General features: G+C 44.0%; 1 long non-coding RNA gene and 1 other non-coding gene across 2 annotated transcripts; both read left to right on the forward strand.

Annotated features, from left to right (window-relative positions):
* The first annotated feature begins 987 nt into the window (after positions 1 to 987).
* LOC101686533 lies at positions 988 to 14,821 on the forward strand. Its single transcript, XR_006607835.1, has 3 exons — positions 988 to 1,600; positions 2,261 to 2,301; positions 14,788 to 14,821. It is a non-coding gene; the product is annotated as an uncharacterized LOC101686533 (long non-coding RNA).
* LOC123393119 lies at positions 11,344 to 11,450 on the forward strand. The gene has a single exon (XR_006607849.1). It is a non-coding gene; the product is annotated as a small nucleolar RNA U13 (small nucleolar RNA).
* Positions 14,822 to 22,114: the final 7,293 nt, after the last annotated feature.

Consider the following 22,114-nt stretch of genomic DNA (forward strand, 5'->3'; position numbering starts at 1 on the left):
AGTATTTGCATTCTCCAGGACTCTACCCTGGGCCTGCCTTTTTTCACTTTACTTCTCACCATAAGTGAGCTCATTTATTTTTAGTATGGTAAATAGCCTTTATATGCCCCCAGTTCACATCTCCAGCCCATGTGTGTGTCATCTGAGCTCCAGACTCATAGACCCATCTTTACAGATGACAACTGCACATTGCATCATAAACCACACAATAGAACACTTTATTCCCTTACCCTATACCTATTTCTCTTCTAGTTTCCCCCACTTCAGTACACAGCACTACTAAACCACTCAGGGAACTTCTTGATTCCTCCCTCTCCATCCATCCTTTCTATCCGCCAGCAAATCCCATTAATTCTCCTAAACCCACCTCAAATATTTCTCCTTCTTTCTAGTCCTACTGCCCCTTAAGTCCATCATCCCTCCCCTGGATTCCGCTGCAGCTGGGCTCCTCTGGTATCCTAGCCCATAACTTAGATGGATTAACTCCCCTGCATCACCAATTTGCAGGCTGGGTGCTCTTTTCTATACCAAATCATCCACTTCTGCCTGGCCTCCCCCCCCCAATTACTTTACAAGACCTTTGGGGGAGGAGGCAAAAAGGGCGTCACAGTTCCTGTCCTCATAGAGCTTCTCTGCCAATGTGATCTAAAGGAAAGGAGCCCAACGCTTTCCGAGCCCCGGCCTGAGGCCCGCACGGTGCTAATCGCTTTGACGCCGGCCCGCGACCGGTGACTCTGGGCAGGCCTGAGCTCGCCTCCTCTGCAAAATGGGACGGCAAAGGGTTGCTCCGGCCCCAGGCGGTCCGCGCGCAGAGGTGCAGGGGCCGGCGGTGGGGAGAGGCGGTGGTCGCGGGGCGGGGCGGGGCCCTGGCCACGTGGCCGGGGGCGCGCGCCGGTTCCGAGCGCCAACCGCCGGCGCTCCCGCCCGCCCCGCCCCGCGGTCCGCCTCCCGGCGCGCGCGGCCGACCCGCCCGCCCCGAGGCTGGGAGGCTGCAGCCCCCGCCCGAGCGAGCCCGGCCGGAGCTGGGAGGAGCGCGGCGCGGGCTCGCCTGGACTGCGGGGCCCCAGCTTTGGGGTGGAGGGGTGGGGGGGACGGTCCGTGCCGGCCGCGTAGGACCGAGGCGCGGGGACCGAGCGGCCAGCCGGCCTCCGGGAACCATCGAGCTGGGGGTGGCGGAGCTGGGACACCGCCCTGGGGTTGCGCCCCTGGGGGCGGGGGGCGGCGAGACCCCTCCCCCCTTTGTCTTAGGTACTCGGAGGTGCGGGGCTGCGCCCGGGCCCGAGCCTCGAGCACAGAGCCCTGCCCTGAGCGAGCCCTTAAAGTGCCCCGGCTTTGATTGCAACCCCGGTGCGCGGGGGAGCGGGAAAGGGAGTGATGAGCTGGCAGACAAAGCGTAACTGCCATTATTAAGCACTCAGGCTGGCCGGGCGCGGTCACCACCCTTTTTTCTCGAGGCGGCCGCCGAGGCACACGGGACACAAAGCAGGTGCCCTAGGACTGTGGAAGAGGCAGAGCCGGGATGCGAACCTGGGACTTTTGGCTCTTGGCCCAGTGCGCCAGGCTGAGGAAAACGTGTACTTTGAAAACCGGGAAGGGTTTGGTGAGTGGCAGTAACTGAGCGAGCTCTGCCCTCATCGCCCTGGGGAAGACGTTTGATTTTTTTTTTTTTAAATAGGCCACACTTTCCTCCTCCGTAAAAATGTCCCGACTTAGAAAAACTAATAACCAATCTGTAAGTAGTGCTTTGCAACGCGGAAAGCACTTTCAGTTACGTTGTCATAGATAATGCCTCACAATGAACTCCCCAAGTAAGCTTTTTTCTTAGCCTCCTTGGACGGACGAAGGAATTGTGTCCTAGAGAGGTTTGTTAGGTCAGGGAGCAGTGACCCCTGCATCACTATTGAATAAATCAGAGGTTTTTCAGGATAACTGCCTTGGATGGGCATAAAGCTCAGAAACTCAAACATCCTGTGATCTCATCATCTGCTAGTCTAGAATGATACCTTTGCTGGATCTCCTAGCCCTCCCCAACTTCCAGCACCTCTAGCCCAGAAACCCAAATGGCCACTGTGGAGCTATGACTATGAATGTTTCTTTCAGGTTTGGGCTGGGCTATGCGGAGTCCTTTAGGCAAAGCCCAAACTGAGAGGGAGTTGTTGACTGAATACAGAAAATTTCAACTGTTTTGGGTTTTCTGAGTAATGATTATTCTGAGGGCATTGGTAACAAATAGTAATAATTTTGTCCTTCCTGTTGACAGGTCCACCTCCTAGCAAATCGTTTGGGATGAACATGAGAAATGTAAGTAGGGATTTTTGTATCCGTTAAAGGAGCCTAAATTGTTTATGAACTGATGGCAGTTAATTTGGTGATACCATTTCTGGGTGTATACAGTTAATTGGGAGTTAATTATCACACGCCCATTTTAAGGCGTGAAGAGGGGTCTACACAGGTCTGTCACCACGAGCGCTGACAAGTCTCCTGAGAGATGCTATTTTTATTTATTTATTTTTTCTCCCTCTGGGCCTGTGAAAGGGAAGATGGGCCGTGTGTTTCCTAAGGTCTGTGATGTGTGGCAGGTGTTTTCTGGCATAAGTGTTTTCCTTTATCCTGTAACCACCTTTATCCTCACAACAACCTTAAAAGGCAGGAGGCATTCTTATCTTTTTAAGAACTGAGGCTTAAGCTTAAGAAGACTAAGTAAACCCGTCCTCCCGGTGCCAAAACAACTTTTCACTAAACCACACCTTTCATGTCATTGACCCAGGTTCAGGGTCAACAGATACTTAATGAATGTCTACTTACCCCAGGTGCTTTCAAGTATTTTATCGAATCCTCATGACAACCCACCATGCCTTTTGCTCGCTTCAGCTGATCACCTTAAAATCAATTAGCAAGGCTTCTAAAAAAATAGCCCACTCCCTCTGGTGTAGGACAGGAGATAAGCATTTGTAAATCCATGGGAATGTTTATCAGCCCTCTTTCTAAATATGAGGGGTGCCGGGGGCCTGGCAACAGCAGCTGTTCCTGTGGTCCGATCCTGACGTCTCCAAAAGAGTGGTGTGAAGCAAAAATGTGGGACTTCCGTGGGCAAATGGAATTGGAGGAGCTTTTTTTTTTTTTTTTAAAGATTTTATTTATTTATTTGACAGAGAGAGGTCACAAGTAGGCAGAGAGGCAGGCAGAGAGAGAGAGAGGAGGAAGCAGGCTCCCCGCTGAGAAGAGAGCCCAATGCGGGACTCGATCCCAGGACCCCGAGATCATGACCTGAGCCGAAGGCAGCGGCTTAACCCACTGAGCCACCCAGGTCCCCTGGAGGAGCGTTTTCGTCTACTGATGACAATTAAGTCTGAAAATGCCATTGGTTTCCTGTGATAGATGCACACATAGGGATTAATATGGGACTCACCATTGATCCGATCCTTGGATCAAGTAGGTGTTACTTACGAAAAAGCATCAGGTGGAAATTCTGACATGGCTATAAGCCAGGCTGGATAGGTGGGCAGGGAGGGTTCCAAGTTTGAAGGGCCTTGGATGTTATTCTAAGACATTTGCGTGTTAATATGTGGGCAGTGGGAGCCACGACAGTGTTTGAAAGGGCAGGGAGGTGATAGGTATGTGCTGTAGGTGGGGGTCTGCGGCCCAGCGGAGGAGGGATTGGGGCAGGTGGAACGGAAGCAGGGAGGCCGGGAGAAGAACTGTTGCAGTTAGTTAATTGGAATGACTGTGGAAGTGTCCAGTAACTGATAAAAATGCTAACCTCTGTCATCCACCGAGCTCTTCCTGTGTGGCCAGATTCTCTGCGAGGGGCTTGTACGCATTACCTTATGTACCCTTTGAGCTAAATATTTTTATCCCCATTTTACAGGGTTAGGAGGCTATGAAGATGGCTTGTACGAAGTCACACAGTGACTAAGTGGTAGAGCCAGAGTTCAAGTCCACATCCATCTGATCTAAAGCCTTAGGGCTGCAAATCTAAGTCTGTCTTGCAAACTTAAACACCTGTGACTAGGTCTAGGCAGACTATCTGGATCTTTGTACAGCAGAACTTGCCATATAAAGTACCAGCCTAGTTGATCTGTATCTGAAACGTATCCCAAATCTGCCCTCTTACCTCCTTGGCTTGCCATGCCAGATGAGCGAACATGAGTTTCTGCCCGCGGTCCTAATAGATGTCTAACTATTTTCCCAGTGGCCTCGCTTGCCAGCCTAAAACCTATTTTACACATAATAGCCTGACTGATCTCTTTAAAATCTCTATTAGGGTGGGCACCTGGGTGGCTCAGTCAGTTAAGCATCTGACTCTTTTTTGATAGATCACAAGTAGGCAGAGCAGCAGGCAGAGAGAGAAGGGGAAACAGGCTCCCCACTGAGCAGAGAGCCCGATGTGGGGCTCGATCCCAGGACCCTGAGACCGTGACCTGAGCCGAAGGCAGACGCTTAACCCACTGAGCCACCCAGGTGCCCCCAAGCGTCTGGCTCTTGATTTAGGCTCAGGTAATGATCCCAGGTCCTGGGATCCGGCCTGACATCTGGCTCTATGCTCAGTGCAGAGTCTGCTCAAGATTCTCTCTCCCTCTCTCTCTCTCTCTGCCCCTCCCCTGCACTTGTGCATGCACTCTCTCTCTCTTTCAAATAGATAAAATCTTTCAAAAATATATATATTGGAATATATATTTTAATCTTTAGTTAATCTTATTTAAATTTTTATAAAATGTATATATTAGTCAAGGGTACCTGGCTGGCTCAATCAGTAGAAAATACAACTTCTTTTTTTTTTTTTTTTAAGATTTTATTTATTTATTTGACAGAGAGAGAGATCACAGAGAGGCAGGCAGAGAGGGGGAAGCAGGCTCCCCGATGAGCAGAGAGCCTGATGAGGGGCTCGATCCCAGGACCCTGAGATCATGACCTGAGCCAAAGGCAGATGCTTAACCATCTGAGCCACCCAAGTATCCCTAAGATTTTATTTCTAAGTAATCTCTACACCCAACATGGGGCTCAAACTCACAACCTTGAGACCAAGAGTCACATGCTCCACTAATGAACTAGCCAGGGCCCCATGTGCTCTCTGTTTTCTTCCATTGATCTGCGTGTGTGTTTTTGTGCCAGTTGCATGCTACTACAAGTACAACAGCTTCGGAGCCTATCTTGAACCCTGGGATTGTGATAACTCCTGTTTGCTCTTCTTCCTCCAGCAATCTGGGTCTTTTGTGGTTCCATACACATTTTAGCATTATTTGTTCTAATTTTGAGAAAAACAATATCCACCTTTTTTTTTTTTTAAAGATTTTATTCATTCATTTGAAAGAGACAGAGAAAACACAAGCAGGCGGAGAGGCAGAAGGAGAGGGAGCCCAATTCAGGGCTCAATCCTAGGACCTAGGATCATGATCTGAGCCAAAGGCAGACACACCCAACCACGTGGGCCACCCAGGTGCCCCAACAGCCACCCTCTTAATTTTAAGTGAAAGCAGATCCCTTATCTTGCCCTCCTCTGCTTCCTGGCACCTTGGACATGGCATGGCAATTTGAGGCTCTTAATAAAACTCATGGAATGAAAGACTCTAGTCATGATACAAATACAACTATATTATTATTATTATTATTTTTAAATATTTTATTTATTTATTTGACAGAGATCACAAGTAGGCAGAGAGGCAGGCAGAGAGAGAGGAGGAAGCAGGCTCCCCGCCGAGCAGAGAGCCTGATGCGGGGCTCGATCCCCACACCCTGAGATCAGGACCTGAGCCAGAGGCAGAGGCTTTAACCCACTGAACCACCCAGGCATCCAAAATACAACTATATTATTAACAAAAAGCTAGGATCTGTTCTCTGCCACTCACAATTCCTTCTGCAAATCCTGAAGCAGAAGTACTTCTCGCCACTAAATATATCCCCATATGTCCGCTTTTCTGCATTCCCACGGCTCCTGTCCTCCGGCTCCTGACTGGCTCTCTCTGAGACACCACGACCGCCTCCAAGCTGGTCGCCTAAATCACCGGCCTCAGGCCTTCTCTCCTGACTGCACACTGTTATCTGCGGAAGCAAAGAATGAGGTGTGTTATTAGGGCAGAAGGGTTTATTTAGGTTTATGATGTCTCCAGAAAATGTGCTAGCTGGCCCTCGTGTGTGCGTGTGCTAGTGTGCTAGGTTGCTAGAACAGAATCCCACAGATGGTGCAGCTTAAACAGCCGAGAGTTATTTTCTCGCAGTTCCCCGGGGGGTCAGAAGCCTAAGATTCAAGCGACGGCCGCTTTTCCTTTCTCTGGGGCCTCACTCGTGGGCTTGCAGATGCCGTCTTCTCGCAGTGTCCTCATGTGGTCATTTCTCTCTCTCTTCCTTTCTTTCTTTTTTAAGATTTTATTTATTTATTTGACAGAGAGAGATCACAAGTAGGCAGAGAGGCAGGCAGAGAGAGAGGAGGAAGCAGGCTCCCCGCCGAGCAGAGAGCCCAATGCGGGGCTCGATCCCAGGACCCTGAGATCATGACCTGAGCCGAAAGCAGAGGCTTTAACCCACTGAGCCACCCAGGCGCCCCTCATGTGGTCATTTCACCAAATGTGTGCACACATTTGTGTCCTCATCTCTTCTTACAAGGACACCAGTCAGACTGGGTGAGGGCCCACCTGCGGGACCTGGTTTTACCCTGACTATGGCTTTACCGGCCTATCCCTAAATACAGTCAGAGTCTGACATACTGGGGTTAGAATCTGATCACAGGAATTGAAAGGGGGCGGGACACAATTCAGCCCATTCCACAAAGGACATCGGTCTGATACTGCACAAAGCTGCGGGCTTGAGGCCGTTTCAATGCAAGCTCACATTACATTCCTTTAGATAACCTCCTGCCTGTGCAAAGCTGAGGTGGTGGTGGTGGTTGTGATAAAAAAAAGTTTTGTGCGGGGGCGCCTGGGGGGCTCAGTCAGCTAAGTGGCTGCCTTTGCTGGGGTCATGATTCTAGGGTCCTGGGATCAAGCCCCGCATCGAGCTCCCAGCTCTGCGGGGAGCCTCCTTCTCCCTCTCTCTCTGCCTGCAGTTTCATTTGTGCTTTCTCTCTGTCTCGCTGTCAAATAAATAAATAAAATCTTGAACAATTTTTTTTTAGAAAAGTATTGTGCCTAGATGAATGTGAAACAGGAAATGGGTCCTGCTTCCAAGGTTTGAGAAGGTGTGTGGTGTCAAACAGCCATTAAGTTCTTAGGACATAAATACTTATTGAATTTGTTTGTTTGTTTGTACTTAATCAACAGAACTAGTAGGTATTTCTGTAGGCCTAGGAGGTCATGAAACGATTATAGAAACACTAGATGTCCCAAGATTGTGAAAATTCGGGAACCTCCTTTACTTCAAATGGGTCAGTGGATCCCAGAGATCAGAAACACCAGGGAAGATTTTTTTTTTTTAAGATTTTATTTACTTATTTGACAGAGAGAGACACGCAGTGAGAGAGGGAACACAAGCAGGGGAAGTGGGAGACGGAGAAGCAGGCCCCCGTCAAGCAGGGAGCCCGACACGGGGCTTGATCCCAGAACCCTGGGATCATGACCTGAGCTGAAGGCAGACGCTTAACGTCTAAGCCACCCAGGTACTCCACCAGGGAAGATTTTAATTAAGCAGATTTCTCCAGGTCCCACCCTGGACCTATTGAAGAAATATTTGGGACTTGAGCCTTGGGTCAGTTTTGGGATCCACTGGTCTAAGCTAACCCCTTCATGAAGGCCTAGAAAGGGAAATAAATGTTTTGCCAGAGGTCATGCAGCAAGTTAGCGGCTGAGCTACACCTGGAATTGAGATTGTAATGAAACCAGATTTTCTTTCTCTTCTTGAACATTTCTCATATCCATACCTGCAAATGTCAGGGCCATCTGCTGCTTAAAGACATATATGATCCTGACCTCAATGACAGATGGAAATTACATGGAGAGACTTCGTGTTAAATACATCAGTTGCATTTTTAAAAAAGATTATTTATTTATTATTTGAGAGAGAGAGCACGGGGAGGGGCAGAGGCAGAGGGAGAGGGACAAGCAGACTCTGGGCTGAGCAGGGATGTGGGGCTCCATCCCATGACCCTGAGATCAGAAATGACCCTGAGCAGAAATCAAGGGTCGGATGCTGAGCCCCCCCAGGCCCCCCATATCAGTCACATTTAAAAAATTTATATCATGTAAGATCTATATGAGGAAAACCGTGAAGCTCTGATGAAAGATCTTAAAGGGGAATTAAGTAAATGGAGAGATAGTTCATGTTTTTGAATAGGAAAACTCAATATTGCCAAGATGTCCATTCTTTCCAACTTGGTCTATAGATTCAGTTCAATCCCAGTCAAAATCCCATAAGTTCTTCTGTGGATGTTGACATGTTCTAGAGTTTGTATGTAGAGGCAAAAAGAATAGTCAACTCAGTATTGAAGTGATGTAGGCAGGCCAGGTCTGAGAATCTGGAGGGGTCCTGTAGGACCAGCCAGGACAGTCCCAGGATACATTGAGGAGTCATCAAATGGGGACAGCATCGCCGGTGGGAGGAGAGTTTATTGAAAGTATAGAGACAGTGCGGGTACAGACAGAATGTCTGGGAAACTTGGAAAAGAAAGAGAGTCTCATCTTTGTTCAAATTTTTTCTCTGCAAAGGGGTGTTAACTGAGGATTATAGTCTGGTGTCTGTGTCCCCTTAGACAACCAGGAACTGGTTAGATGAGTCCTGGGTGCTCTTCCTTGGAACTGGGGAATCTTGGTGTCGATGCCTTGCACCAGTGATCTGGAATATGCATGTGATGGCTTGTGTGGTCCTTCTCACCTGGTCCTTTCTTAGATGTCATCTATTCTAGAGAAATTGTCAACTCCTTATCCCTTATAAGGAAGATATGCACTATTTGCCTTCTGAGGTTTGTGTAAAAGTAGGGGTGTAGGTCCTAGCAAGAATAGAAGCAGGATGGGCACTTGGGTGGCTCAGTGGCTTAAAGCCTCTGCCTTCGGCTCAGGTCATGGTCCCAGGGTCCTGGAATCAAGCCCCGCATCGGGCTCTCTGCTCCGCAGGGAGCCTGCTTCCTCCTCTCTCTCTGCCTGCCTCTCAGCCTACTTGTGATCTCTGTCTGTCAAATAAATTAATAAATAAAATCTTAAAAAAAAAAAAGAATTAGGAGAAAGTAATTAAAAAGAATGGAAGCAGGAAAAGGAGGAAAAAGCAGATTTCTCTGCAGTCTTTCAGTTTCCCTATCTCAAGAGGACCAACACTACCCAACTTCCAAGACTTCCTATAAGGCTATAGTAATCAAGCCAATGGTACTGATGAAGAATAGAGAAATGGGTCAGTGGAGCAGAATAGAGAGCCCAGAAATAGAGCCGCATAAAAACAGCTAACTGCTTGATCAAGGAGAAGAGGCAATACAATGGAGCCAGGAGTCTTTTTAACAAACGGTGCTGGAACAACTGGACATCTGTATGCAAAAAAAAATGAATCCAGACAGAGACCGATCACCCTCAACAAAATTTAACTTAAAATGGATCATAGATCTACAAGTAAAATGCAAAACTGTGAAACCCCTAGAAGATAACATAGGGGAAAATCTGGATGATCATGGAGATGGTGATGACTTTTTTTTAAAAATATTTTATTTATTTATTTGACAGACAAAGATCACATGTAGGCAGAGGGGCAGGCAGAGAGAGAGGAAGGGAAGCAGGCTCGGTGGGATCCTGACCTGAGCCGAAGGCAGAGGCTTAACCCACTGAACCACCCAGGCGCCCCAAGCTTTTTAGGTACAACAAAGGCATGATCCATGTAAGAAATAACCAATAAACTAGACTTCATTAAAATTAAAAAGTTTTGCCCCGCAAAGGACATTGTCAAGAGAATGAAAAGCCAGACTGGGTGAAAATATTTGCAAAAGACATATCTGGTAAAGGATTATTATCCACAATATACAAAGAACTCTTAAAATGCAATGATAAGGGGCACCTGGGTGCCTCAGTCATTAAGCATCTGTCTTTGGCTTGGGTTATGATCCTAGGGTCCTGGATCAAGTCCCGCATCGGACTCCCTGCCTGCTTGGTAGGGAGCCTGCTTATCCCTTTCCCACTCCCTCTGCTTGTGTTCCTTCTCTCGCTCTAATAAATAAAATCTTTAAAGAAAAATGCAATGAGAAGAGAACAACCTTTAAAAAAATGGGCCAAAGATTTTAACAGACTCAGAACAGATGGCAAGTAAGCACATGAAAAGATGCCCTACATCAAGTAACCCCAATGAAATAAAAACTAAAACAACAATGAGATGCCTCTTTACACGTATTGGAACCCCCAAAATCTAGAACACTGACAACATCAAATGCTCTCGAGGATATGGAGCATCAGGAACCCACATTCATTGCTGGTGGGAATGCAAAATGGCACAGCTGCTTTGGAAGACCGATTGATGGTTTCTCACAAAACTAACCATAATATAACCATACCATCCAGCAACTTTGCTTCTTGGTGTTTACTCCAAGGAGCTGAAGACTTACGTCCACAAGAAAACCTGCATATGGATGTCCATAGCAGTTGCCAAAACTTGGAAGCAACCGAGTTCTTCAGGAGGTGGATGGATAAATAAACCGTGGTCCATTCAGATAATGGGGAGTTTTTCACTGCTAAAAAGAAATGAGTTATCAAGCCATGAGAAGACACGGAGGAACCTTAAATGCATATAACTAAGTGAAAGAAATCTGAAAAGACTACCTGCTATATGATTCCGCTTGTTTGACATCTGGAACAGGCAAAACCATGGAGATAATAAAAAAGATGAGTGGTTGGGGCGCCTGGGTGGCTCAGTGGGTTGAAGCCTCTGCCTTCGGCTCCGGTCACGATCCCGGGATCCTGGGAGTGAGCCCCGCATCGGGCTCTCTGCTCGGCGGGGAGCCTGCTTCCTCCTCTCTCTCTGCCTGCCTCTCTGCCTCCTTGTGATTTCTGTCTGTCAAATAAACAAATCTTAAAAAAAAAAAAAAAAAGATGAGTGGTTGCCATGAGTTGGGGGAGGGAGAGATCAAGAGGACACAGAAGATTTTTAGGGTAGAAGATATTCTATGTGATGCCATCCTGGTGGATATAGATCCTACATTTGTCCAAACCCCTAGAATGGGCAACACCCAGGTGAACCCTCATGTCAGCTGTGGACTTTGGATGATAATGACGGATCAGTGTAGGTTCACAATGTAACAAGTGTCCTGCTCTGGTGGCGATGTTGATGGGGGGAGGCAATGGATGTGTGGGGGCAAGGGATGTAGAGGAAATCTCTGTACTTTCCACTCAATGTAGCTTTGAACCTAAAACCACTCTAAAAATTGAAAGTCTATTAAAAAGATTGTAGATACTTTTATACCTCCTAGATGTGACTACTGGGAGTTCATGCTATGCTTGTGTGAGCTGTACTACCCTCAAAGCTTATCACAACACTGGCACATGACCTGTCTGATGTGGGGGGAAAATCTGTCTAGAAGTCATAAACAAGTTTATGAATCCCCATTAGTAGCACAGTCCCATTTAGTGAAGCAAAAAGAGAATTGTATTATATTATATAATGCTAAGTAATCGAAGCTATTTTAATGAGTCATTACCAGGGACCTATTGAAAGACACAGGGGACAATATAAGGGAAATATAAAATGTTCCTGGGGCGCCTGGCTGGCTCATTTGGTAGAGCCTGCAGCTCTTGATCTCAGGTTTGTGAGTTCGAGCCCCATGTTGGATGTGGAGCTTACTTAAAATAATATTAATAATAAATCAGTGAGATCATACAATTGTCTTTCTCTAATTGAGTTATTTCACTTAGCATAACACCTTCTAGTTCCATCCATATCGTTGCAAATGGCAAGGTTTTTGTTTTTTGATGGCTGCATAGTATTCCATTGTGTGTGTGTGTGTGTGTGTGTATCACATATTCTTTATCCATTCATCTGTTGATGGACATCTAGGCTCTTTCCATAGTTTGGCTATTGTGGACATTGCTGCTATAGACATTGGGGTGCAGGTGCCCCTTCGGATCACTACATTTGTATCTTTGGGGTAAATTCCCCATAGTGCAATTGCTGGGTCGTAGGGCAGCTCTATTTTCAACTTTTTGAGGAAACTCCATACTGCTTTCCAGAATGGTTGCACAGCTTGCATTCCTGTCGGCACTGTAGGAAGCTCCCCTTTCCTCATTAACACCTTCCGTTTCCTGACTTGTTAATTTCAGCCATTCTGACTCGTGTGAGGTGGTAACTCACTGTGGTTTCGATTTGTACTTCCCTGATGCCTAGTGATGTTGAGCACTTTTTCATTTGTCTGTTGGCCATTTGAATGTCTTCTTTGCAGAAATGTCTGTTCATGTTTTCTGCTTATTTCTTGATTGGATTATTTGTTCCTTGGGTGTTGAGTTTGATATGTTCTTTATAGATTTTGGATACTGGCCCTTTATCTGATATGTCATTTGCAAATATATTCTCCCATTCTGTCAGTTGTCTTTTTGGTTTTGTTGACTGTCTCCCTTTTTTGTGCAAAAGTTTTTTTTTTTTTTTTTTTTTAAGATTTTATTTATTTATTTGTCAGAGAGAGAGTGAGAGCAAGCACAGGCAGACAGAGTGGAAGGCAGAGGCAGAGGGAGAAGCAGGCTCCCTAGGGAGCAAGGAGCCCGATGTGGGACTCGATCCCAGGACGCTGGGATCATGACCTGAGCCGAAGGCAGCTGCTTAACCAACTGAGCCACCCAGGCGTCCCAGTGTGCAAATGCTTTTTATCTTGATGAAATCTCAATAGCTCATTTTTTTAATGTTGAAGTTATAGTTTTTTATTTGCAGGGTCCATGAAGTTGTATTTAAAAATTATTATGGATCAAGAAATTATTTCAACCACTATTAGCATACTGTTGATGAAAACAAATGGGTTATATTATAAATTTTGTTAATTAGAAAAATCACATTTTTTATTTTAGATGCATCTTTTTTCAATAGATCATTTTTGCCCTTGCTTCCTTTGCCTTTGGCGATGTTTCTAGAAGGAAGTTGCTGTGGCTAAGGTCAAAGAGGTTGCTGCCTGTGTTCTCCTCAAGGATTTGGACGATTTCCTTTCTCCCATTTAGTTCTGTCATCCATTTCGAGTGTATTTTTGTGTGTGGTGTAAAGAAATGGTCCAAGTTCATTCTTCTGCATGTGGCTGTCCGATTTTCCCAACACCTTTTGTTGAAGAGACTGTCTTTTTTCCTTTGGACATTCTTTCCTGCTTTGTCAAACATTAGTTGACCATAGAATTGAGGGTCCAGGGGTGCCTGGTGGCTCAGTGTGTTAAAGCCTCTGCCTTTGGCTCGGGTTGTGATCCCAGGGTCCTGGGATCAAGCCCTGTGTCGAGTTCTCTGCTCAGCGGGAAGCCTGCTTCTCTTCCTCTCTCTCTCTCTGCCTACTTGTGATCTCTGGCTGTCAAATAAATAAATAAAATCTTAATTAAAAAAAAAAAGAGTTGAGGGTCCATTTCTGGGTACTCTATTCTGCTCCACTGATATATGTGTCTTTTTTTGTGCCAGTACCATGCTGTCTTGGTGATCACAGCTTTGTAATAGAGCTTGAAGCCCGGCATTGTGATGCCACCAGCTTTACTTTTCTTTTTCAACATTCCTCTGGGTATTCGGGTTTTTTCTGGTTTCATACAAATTTTAAGATTATTTGTTCCATTTCTTTGAAAGAAGTTGATGATATTTTAGATTGCTCTAGGTAGACATTTTCACAATTTTTTCTTCCAATCTATGAGCATGGAATGCTTTTCCCTTTTTTTTATGTATATATTTTAAAATATTTTATTTATTTATTTGATAGAGATCAGAAGTAGGCAGAGAGGTAGGCGGGGGGCGGGGAGCAGGCCCCCTGCTGAGCAGAGAGCATGATTCGGGGCTCGATCCCAGGATCCTGGGATCATGACCTGAGCTGAAGGCAGAGGCCTTAACCCACTGAGCCACCCAGGCGCCCCATGGAATGTTTTTCCATTTCTTTGTGTCTTCCTTTATTTCTTTTGTGAGTATTCTATAGTTTTCTGAGTATAGATTCTTTGCCTCTTTGACTAGATTTATTTCTAGGTGTCTTAAGGTTTTGGGGGCAACTGTAAATGGGATTGACTCCTTAACTTGTCTTTCTTCTGTCTTCTTGTTGGTGTATAGAAATGCAACTGATTGGGGCGCCTGGGTGGCTCAGTGGGTTAAGCCTCTGCCTTTGGCTCAGGTCATGATCTCAGGGTCCTGGGATCCTTTGTTCAGGGTCCCTTGCTCAGCAGGGAGATTGCGCCCCCCACCCCGGCCTGCTTCTCTGCCTATTTGTGATCTGTCTCTCTGTCAAATAAATAAATACAATCTTTAAAAAAAAAAAAAAGAGGTGCCTGGGTGGCTCAGTGGGTTAAGCCGCTGCCTTCAGCTCAGGTCATGATCTCAGGGTCCTGGGATCGAGTCCTGCATCGGGCTCTCTGCTCAGTGGGGAGCCTGCTTCCTCCTCTCTCTCTGTCTGCCTCTCTGCCTACTTGTGATCTCTGTCTGTCAAATAAATAAATAAATAAAATCTTAAAAAAAAAAAATAAAGAAATGCAACTGATTTCTGTGCATTGATTTTATATCCTGACACTTTACTGTGTTCCTGTATGAGTTCTAGCAGTTTTGGGGTGGAGTCTTCTGGGTTTTCCACATAAAGTATCATATCATCTGCCAGCTTACTTTTTAAAACAGTTTAAAAAAAGAACAATCATATCTTATATTTACCCACATACTTGCCATTTTCAGTGTACTTTTTTTCTTCCTATAGGTTTGCATTTTCATCTCTCCCTCCAGGCTGAAGAACTTCTTTTAACATTTCTTGGAGTAAGTGTCTGCTGCTGGCTGCAAATTATCCTAGACTTTGCTTATCTGAAAATGTTTATTTTATTAAGAATTTTTATATAATTGTGGTAAAATACCCATAAGATTGACCATTTTATTTATTTTTTATTTTCTTATTTTTAATTTTTATTTTTTCATGATTTACCATCTTAAAGTGTACAGTGACATTAAGTACATTCACATTTTTTGTACGACCGTCACCACCATCCATCTCCAGAAATTTTTCATCTTCCCAAACTGAAACTCTGTCCTCATTAAACATAAACTCCCAATAGAATAGAGCTCTTAGAAAAATACCCCTTGCATATATGGTCAAACATTTTGTTTATTTATTTGTCAGAGAGAGAGCACAAGCAGTGCGAGAAGCAAGCTCCCTGCTGAGCAAGGAGCCCCATGTGGGACTCAATCCTAGGACCCTGGGATCATGACCTGAACCAAGACAGATGCTTAACCAGTTGAGCCACCCAGGTGTCCCTGGTCAAATAATTTTCAACAAGGGTAACAAGACCTTTTAATGGGGGAAAGGAGTCTCTTCAATAAGTAGTCCTGGGAAAACTGGGTCATCCACATGTGAAAGTATTACCTTATACAAGATTTAACACAAAATGGATTAAAGATTTAGGGGATCTAAGAGATAGAACTATAAAGACCTAAGACCTAAAACTTCAAAACGCTTAGGGCCACCTGGATGGCTCAGTCAGATGAGCATCTACTCTTGGTTTTGGCTCAGGTCATGATCTCAGGGTCATGAGATCAAGCCCAAGTTGGGCTCCCCACTCAGTACAGACAGAGTCTACTTAGGACTGTCTTTCCCTCTCTCTCTGCCCCTCCCCACCCATGAGCAGTCTCACTCTCAAATAAATAAATAAATAAATAGGTTTTATTTTGTTATTATTATTTTTTAAAAGCTAAGATAGTCTTAAAAGAAATCTTCATGACTTCTTGGTAGTAACTTCTTGGCTAGGACACTAAAAGCACAGGAAAACAAAAGTTAAAATTTATCAACTGGACTACATCGAAACTAAGAATTTCTGTTTATCAAAGGACAGGATCAACAGTGAAAAGACAGACTACATGCGAGCCTGGGTGGCTCAGTCAGTAGAGCATTCTACTCTTTTTTTTTTTTTTTAATTTAAATTTTAATTTTTTTTAAAGATTATTTATTTATTTATTTATTTAACAGAGAGAGATGACAAGTAGGCAGAGAGGCAGGCAGAGAGAGGGGAGGAAGCAGGCTCCCTGCTGAGCAGAGAGCCCGATGCGGAACTCGATCCCAGAGAGCTCAATGTGGGCTCAAACCCACGACCAGAGCCAGAGGCAGAGGCTTTAACCCACTGAGCCACCTAGGTGCCCCGGGGATAGAGTTTATTAAAAAAAAAAAAAAGGCCACCTATGGAATGGGAGAAAATACCTTCAAGTCATATATCTGATAAGGGTTAACAACCAGAATATATAAAGAACTCCGACAACTCAAATAAAACAAAACTCCAAATAACCCAATTAAAAAATGGGCAAAGTATTTGAATAGAACTTCACCAAAGAAGATACACAGATGGCCGACAAGTGCTCGAAAAGATGCTCAGCACCGCCTGTCCTCACTCAGGGAAATGCAAATCAGAAGCACCACAGGAAATAACAAGTGTTGGCAAGGATGTGGAGAAATCAGAGCCCATCTGTATTGCCGTTGGGAATGAAAAATTATACAGCTGCTATGGGAAATAGTACGGTGGTTCCTCAAAAAACTAAAAATGGAAAAAAGCCAGACATTTTACTTCTGAGTATATACCCAGAAGAATTGAAAGCAGGGTCTTGAAGAGATAATTATGTATTTATTTATATTTATTTTTTAAGGATTTTATTTATTTGAGTGAGAGAGAGCGAGAGAGGGCATGCGTCGAGGTTTGGGAAAGGGAGAGGGAGAAGCAGGCTCCCCACTGAGCAGGAAGCCCGATGCGGGGCTCGATCCCAGGACCCTGGAATCATGACTTGAGCCAAAGGCAGATGCTTAACTGACGGAGCCACCCACGTGTCCCTTGAAGAGATATTTATACACCCATATTTACAACAGCATTGTTTGTAGTAGCCCAAAGTACAAACATCCAAGTGTCCATTGACAGATTTAATAAATAATCTGCACATACATATGTATATTCATATATATAATGTGTGTCTATACAATATTTCAAAATGTGTATATACACATATTTTCTATGTCTATTATACATATATTACATAAAACACATATATATTTGAATGTGTGTGTCTACGTATACACAGAGGATTGTTATTCAGTCTTAAAAAGGAAGGAAATTTTGTGTTATAGATAAGTGATGAACCACTAAATTCTCCTGAAACCAGTCTTAAACTATATGTTAACCAACTAGAATTTATTTATTTTATTCTTTTAAAAGATTTTATTTATTTATTTGACAGAGATCACAAGTAGACAGAGAAGCAGGCAGAGCGGGGGGGGGGGGAGTAGGCTCCCTGCTGAGCAGAGAGCCTGATGTGGGGCTCCATCCCAGGACCCTGGGATCATGACCTGAGTTGAAGGCAGAGGCTTTAATACACTGAGCCACCCAGGTGCCCCAACCAACTAGAATTTAAATAAAAATTTGGAAAAAAATAAAAAAGATCAGATACATGCTACAATATGCATAACCTTATATTAAATGAAATAAGCCGCTCAGAAAAAAGCGAACACTGCATTATTCTGTTTGTATGTGGTACCTAGTCAAATGGGTAGTGACAGAAATTAGAAAGGTGCTTGCCAGAGGCAGGTGAGGGTGGGGATGAGTTCTCATTTAGTGGGTACAGAGTTTCAGATTTGCAAGATGAAATAAGTCCTTGTCAGTAGTCCAGTAGTTGTAAGACAGCGTGAATGTATCTACCACTATTGAACTATACACATAAAAACAGTTACATGTTTAATTTTTTTTTAAGATTATTTATTTATTTATTTGACAGAGAGAGATCACAAGTAGGCAGAGAGGCAGGCAGAGAGAGAGAGAGAGGAGGAAGCAGGCTCCCCGCCGAGCAGAGAGCCCGATGCGGGACTCGATCCCAGGACCCTGAGATCATGACCTGAGCCGAAGGCAGCGGCTTAACCCACTAAGCCACCCAGGCGCCCCACATGTTTAATTTTATGTTATCCATATTCTATTACAACTTTTAAAAAATCTTTGGGAGAGGAAAAAGAACACTAATTCCAATGTCCAGGTTTTAGTAATTATGAACAAGGCTGCTACATACATTCTTGTACAGGTTTTTGTGTGAACATAAGTTGTGCTGTCTTTGGGTAAATACCTAGAATTAAGATTGCTCAGTTACAAGGTGAGTAAGGGTATGTTTAACTTTTTTTTTAAAGATTTATTTATTTATTTATTTGACAGAGAGAGAGAGAGATCACAAGTAGGCAGAGAGGCAGGCAGAGAGAGGGGGGAAGCAGGCTCTCTGCTGAGCAGAGAGTCCCATATGGGGCTTGATCCCAGGACCCTGGGATCATGACCTGAGCTGAATGCAGAGGCTTTAATCCACTGAGCCACCCAGGCGCCCCTCCTGAAACCAGTCTCAACACTATATGTTAACCAACTAGAATTTATATATATATATACACATATATATATACACACACACACACACATATATATATATTTTAAGATTTTATTTATTTATTTGACATGCAGAGATCACAAGTAGGCAGAGAGGCAGGCAGAGAGAGAGGAGGGAGCAGGCTCTCTGTCAAGCAGAGAGCCCGATGTGGGGCTCAATCCCAGGACCCTTGGATCATGACCTGAGCCAAAGGCAGAGGCTTTAACCCACTGAGCCACCCAGGTGCCCCATATATATATATTTTTTAATTTGACAGCAGTGATCACACATAGGCAGAGAGGCAGGCAGAGAGAGAGGAGGAAGCAGGCTCCCCGTCAAGCAAGGAGCTTGATGCAGGACTCGATCCCAGGATACTGGGATCATGTCCTGAGCCGAAGGCAGAGGCTTTAACCCACTGAGCCACCCAGGCACCCCAGGGTGTGCTTAACTTTATGAAACTGCCCAGCTGTTCTTCATAATGGTTGTGCATTTGCAGTCTGCATACATACCCTCATTCCATGTTCTCACCATAACCCTATACCAGGTTCGCCCCATTCTAATAGGTCTGTTGGAATATCTCACTGTGGTTTTAATTTTTCATTTCCCTGGTGTCTAATGATATGGAGTCTCTTTTCCTATGTTTATGTGCCATTTGTAGGTCTTTTGTTGGCAAAGTGTCCAGATCTTTTACTTGTTTTTGAAAAATTGGGTTGATTGGGTTGTTTGCTTTGTTTTGTTAACTTTTGAGATACAAGTCCTTTGTTTTGGATACTAGTTTTTTTTTTAAATTTTTAAAAAGGTTTTATTTATTTATTTGACAGAGAGAGACAGTGAGAGAGGGAACAGAAGCAGGGGAGTGGGAGAGGGGGAAGCGGGCCTCCCGCAGAGCAAGGAGCCTGATGTGGGGCTCCATCCCTGAATTCTGGGATCATGACCTGAGCCAAAGGCAGATGCGAAATGACTGAGCCACCCAGGAGCCCCTGGATACTAGTTTTTTTTTTTTTTAAATCAAGATATAATTGACATAAAACAGTATGCAGCATTAGTTATAGGTACATAACATAATGATTTGATATAAGGTATATTTAGTAAAATAATCACCATAAGTCTAGTTAACAATCATCACATATAGTTATGAATTTTTTCTTGTGATGAGAATTTTTAAGAACTATAGTTTTAGCAAATATGCAATATTGTATTTTTTTAAAGTTTTTATTTATGTAAGTAATTTCTATACTCAATGTGGGCCTTGAACTCATGACCCCAAGACCAAGAATCGTACTCTTCCAACTGAGCCGGCCAGGCACCCCTGCCATACCGGACTATTAACCCGAGCCACCGTGCCATACATTATATCACCAGGACTTGTTTATCTTATAACTGGAAGTTTATACCTTCTGGCCCCCTCCACCCACTTTTTGCTCCCCACCCCCCCATCTCTGTTAACCACCACTTTGTTCTCAGTATCTATGAGTTCAGGTTTTTTGTTTTGTTTTTGTTTTTTTTTTTGGTTCCACATATAAGTGAGATCACATGGTATTTACTGTTTTCTGTCCGACTTATTTTGTTTAGCATAATGCCCTCGACGTCCATCCGTGTTGTTACAGATGGAAGGATTTCCTTTGTTATAGCTGAGTAAAATTCCATACCTATATATGTATGTGTGCGTGTGTATATATGTGTATGTATATGGTTGAGTGCATTTTCTTTCTGTTCATCCATTGAAGAATGGACATTAAGGTTGTCTCCATATCCTGGTTATTGAAAATAATGCTGTTATATTATAATACAAAATACTGTGAAATGCATATACTGTATATAATGATACTATAAAGTACAATGCAAAATATATTTTTTTAAGATTTTATTTACTTATTTGACAGATCACAAGTAGGCAGAGAGGTAGGGGGGGCAGGGAACAGGCTCCCCATTGAGCAGGGAGCCTGATGTGGGGTTTGAGGGCTCGATCCCAGGACCCTGAGATCATGACTTGAGCTGAAGGCAGAGGCTCTAACCCACTGAGCCACCCAGGCGCCCCACAAAATATTTTAAATAATGCAGTGAACATGGAGGACAGATATCCTTTCAAGTTAGTGTTTTCATTTCCTTCAGGTAAACACTTGAAAGTGGAATTGCTGGATTACATTTTATTTTATTTTATTTATTTACTTTTAAAGATTTTATTTATTTATTTGACAGGCAGAGATCACAAGTAGGCAGAGAGGCAGGCAGAGAGAGAGCGGGAAGCAGGCTCCCCACTGAGCCACCCAGGCACCCCGCTGGATTATATTTTAGTTCAATTTTTAGTTATTTGAGGAACCTCCATAATATTTCCTAGAGTGGCTACACCAGGTTACATTCCCTCCAACAAGGCAAAAAAGTTACCTTTTTTCCTCTCCACATCCTCACCAATACTTGTTATTTCTTATTTTTTTAAAAAAAATTATTTTTGGGGTGCCTGGGTGGCTCAGTGGGTTAAAGCCTCTGCCTTCAGCTCAGGTCATGATCCCAGGGTCCTGGGATCCAGCCCCACATCGGGCGCTCTGCTCAGTAGGGAGCCTGCTTCCCCGGCTCTTTCCTTCTGTCTGTCTCTCTGCCTGCTTGTGATCTCCGTCTGTCAAATAAATAAATCTTTTTAAAAATTTATTTTCATTTAATTACTGACTGACTTATTTTTAAGTTATCTTCACACCCATTGTGGGGCTTAAACTCAAGGCCCCGATATGGAGATTCACATGCTGTATTGACTGAGTCAGCTAGGTGCCCCTTTTGTTTTTATTTTTTAAATAGATTTGTTCATTTGAGACAGAGAGATACAGACAGCAAGAAAGAGAGAGCATCAGCACGGGGAGAGGCAGAGGGAGAGGGAGATGCAGGATCCCAGCTGAACCAGGAGCCTGATGTGGGGCTTGATCCCAGGACCCTGGGATCGTGACCTGGACTGAAGGCAGAGGCTCAAGCATCTGAGCCCCCCAGGCGCCCCCCTCGTTTTTTGATAGTAACAATTGTAGCAGGTGGGAAGTAATGTCTCACTGTGGTTTCGAATTACCATCTGTATGTCTTTGGAAAAATGTCTATTTAGATGCTCTGCCCATTTTTATTTGGATTTTTTTTTTAAAGAATTGAGTTATATGAGTTGTTAATCTATTTTGGATATTAACTCCTTCGGAGACATAGGATTTGCAAATATTTTCTCCCATTCACTAGGGTTTTTTTGTTTGTTTTGTGTGTGTGTGTGTGTGTGTGTGTGTAAGTAAACTCTACACCCAGCGTGGGCCTCAAACTCATGACCCTGAGATTCAAGCCTCTTGTTCTACTAACTGAGCCAGTCAGGCACCACATAGATTGCTTTCTCATTTTTTTACAGTTTCCTTTGCTGTGCAAAAAACTTTTTAGCTTGATGTTGTTCCACTTATTTCGTTTTTCGTTGCCTTTGTTTTCTTGGATATCAGTTTTTGTTGTATATGTGATTTCCAGATATTTTCTCCTAGTCTATGACTTGTCTTTTCATTCTTTTTGCAAAGTAAAAGCTTTAAATCTTAGTTAAATCCAATTTATGATTTTTGGAGTCCTGTGAATAGAGTCCTGTTTAAGAGTTCTTCGCCTAACCCAAAGACATGATGATTTTCTCCTGTGTTTTCTTTTTTAATTTAATTTTAATT

This window comes from Mustela putorius, unplaced genomic scaffold, assembly GCF_011764305.1.
Source record: "Mustela putorius furo isolate JIRA1106 unplaced genomic scaffold, ASM1176430v1.1 tig00000738_pilon_pilon_pilon, whole genome shotgun sequence".
NCBI classification, from domain to species: Eukaryota; Metazoa; Chordata; class Mammalia; order Carnivora; family Mustelidae; genus Mustela; species Mustela putorius.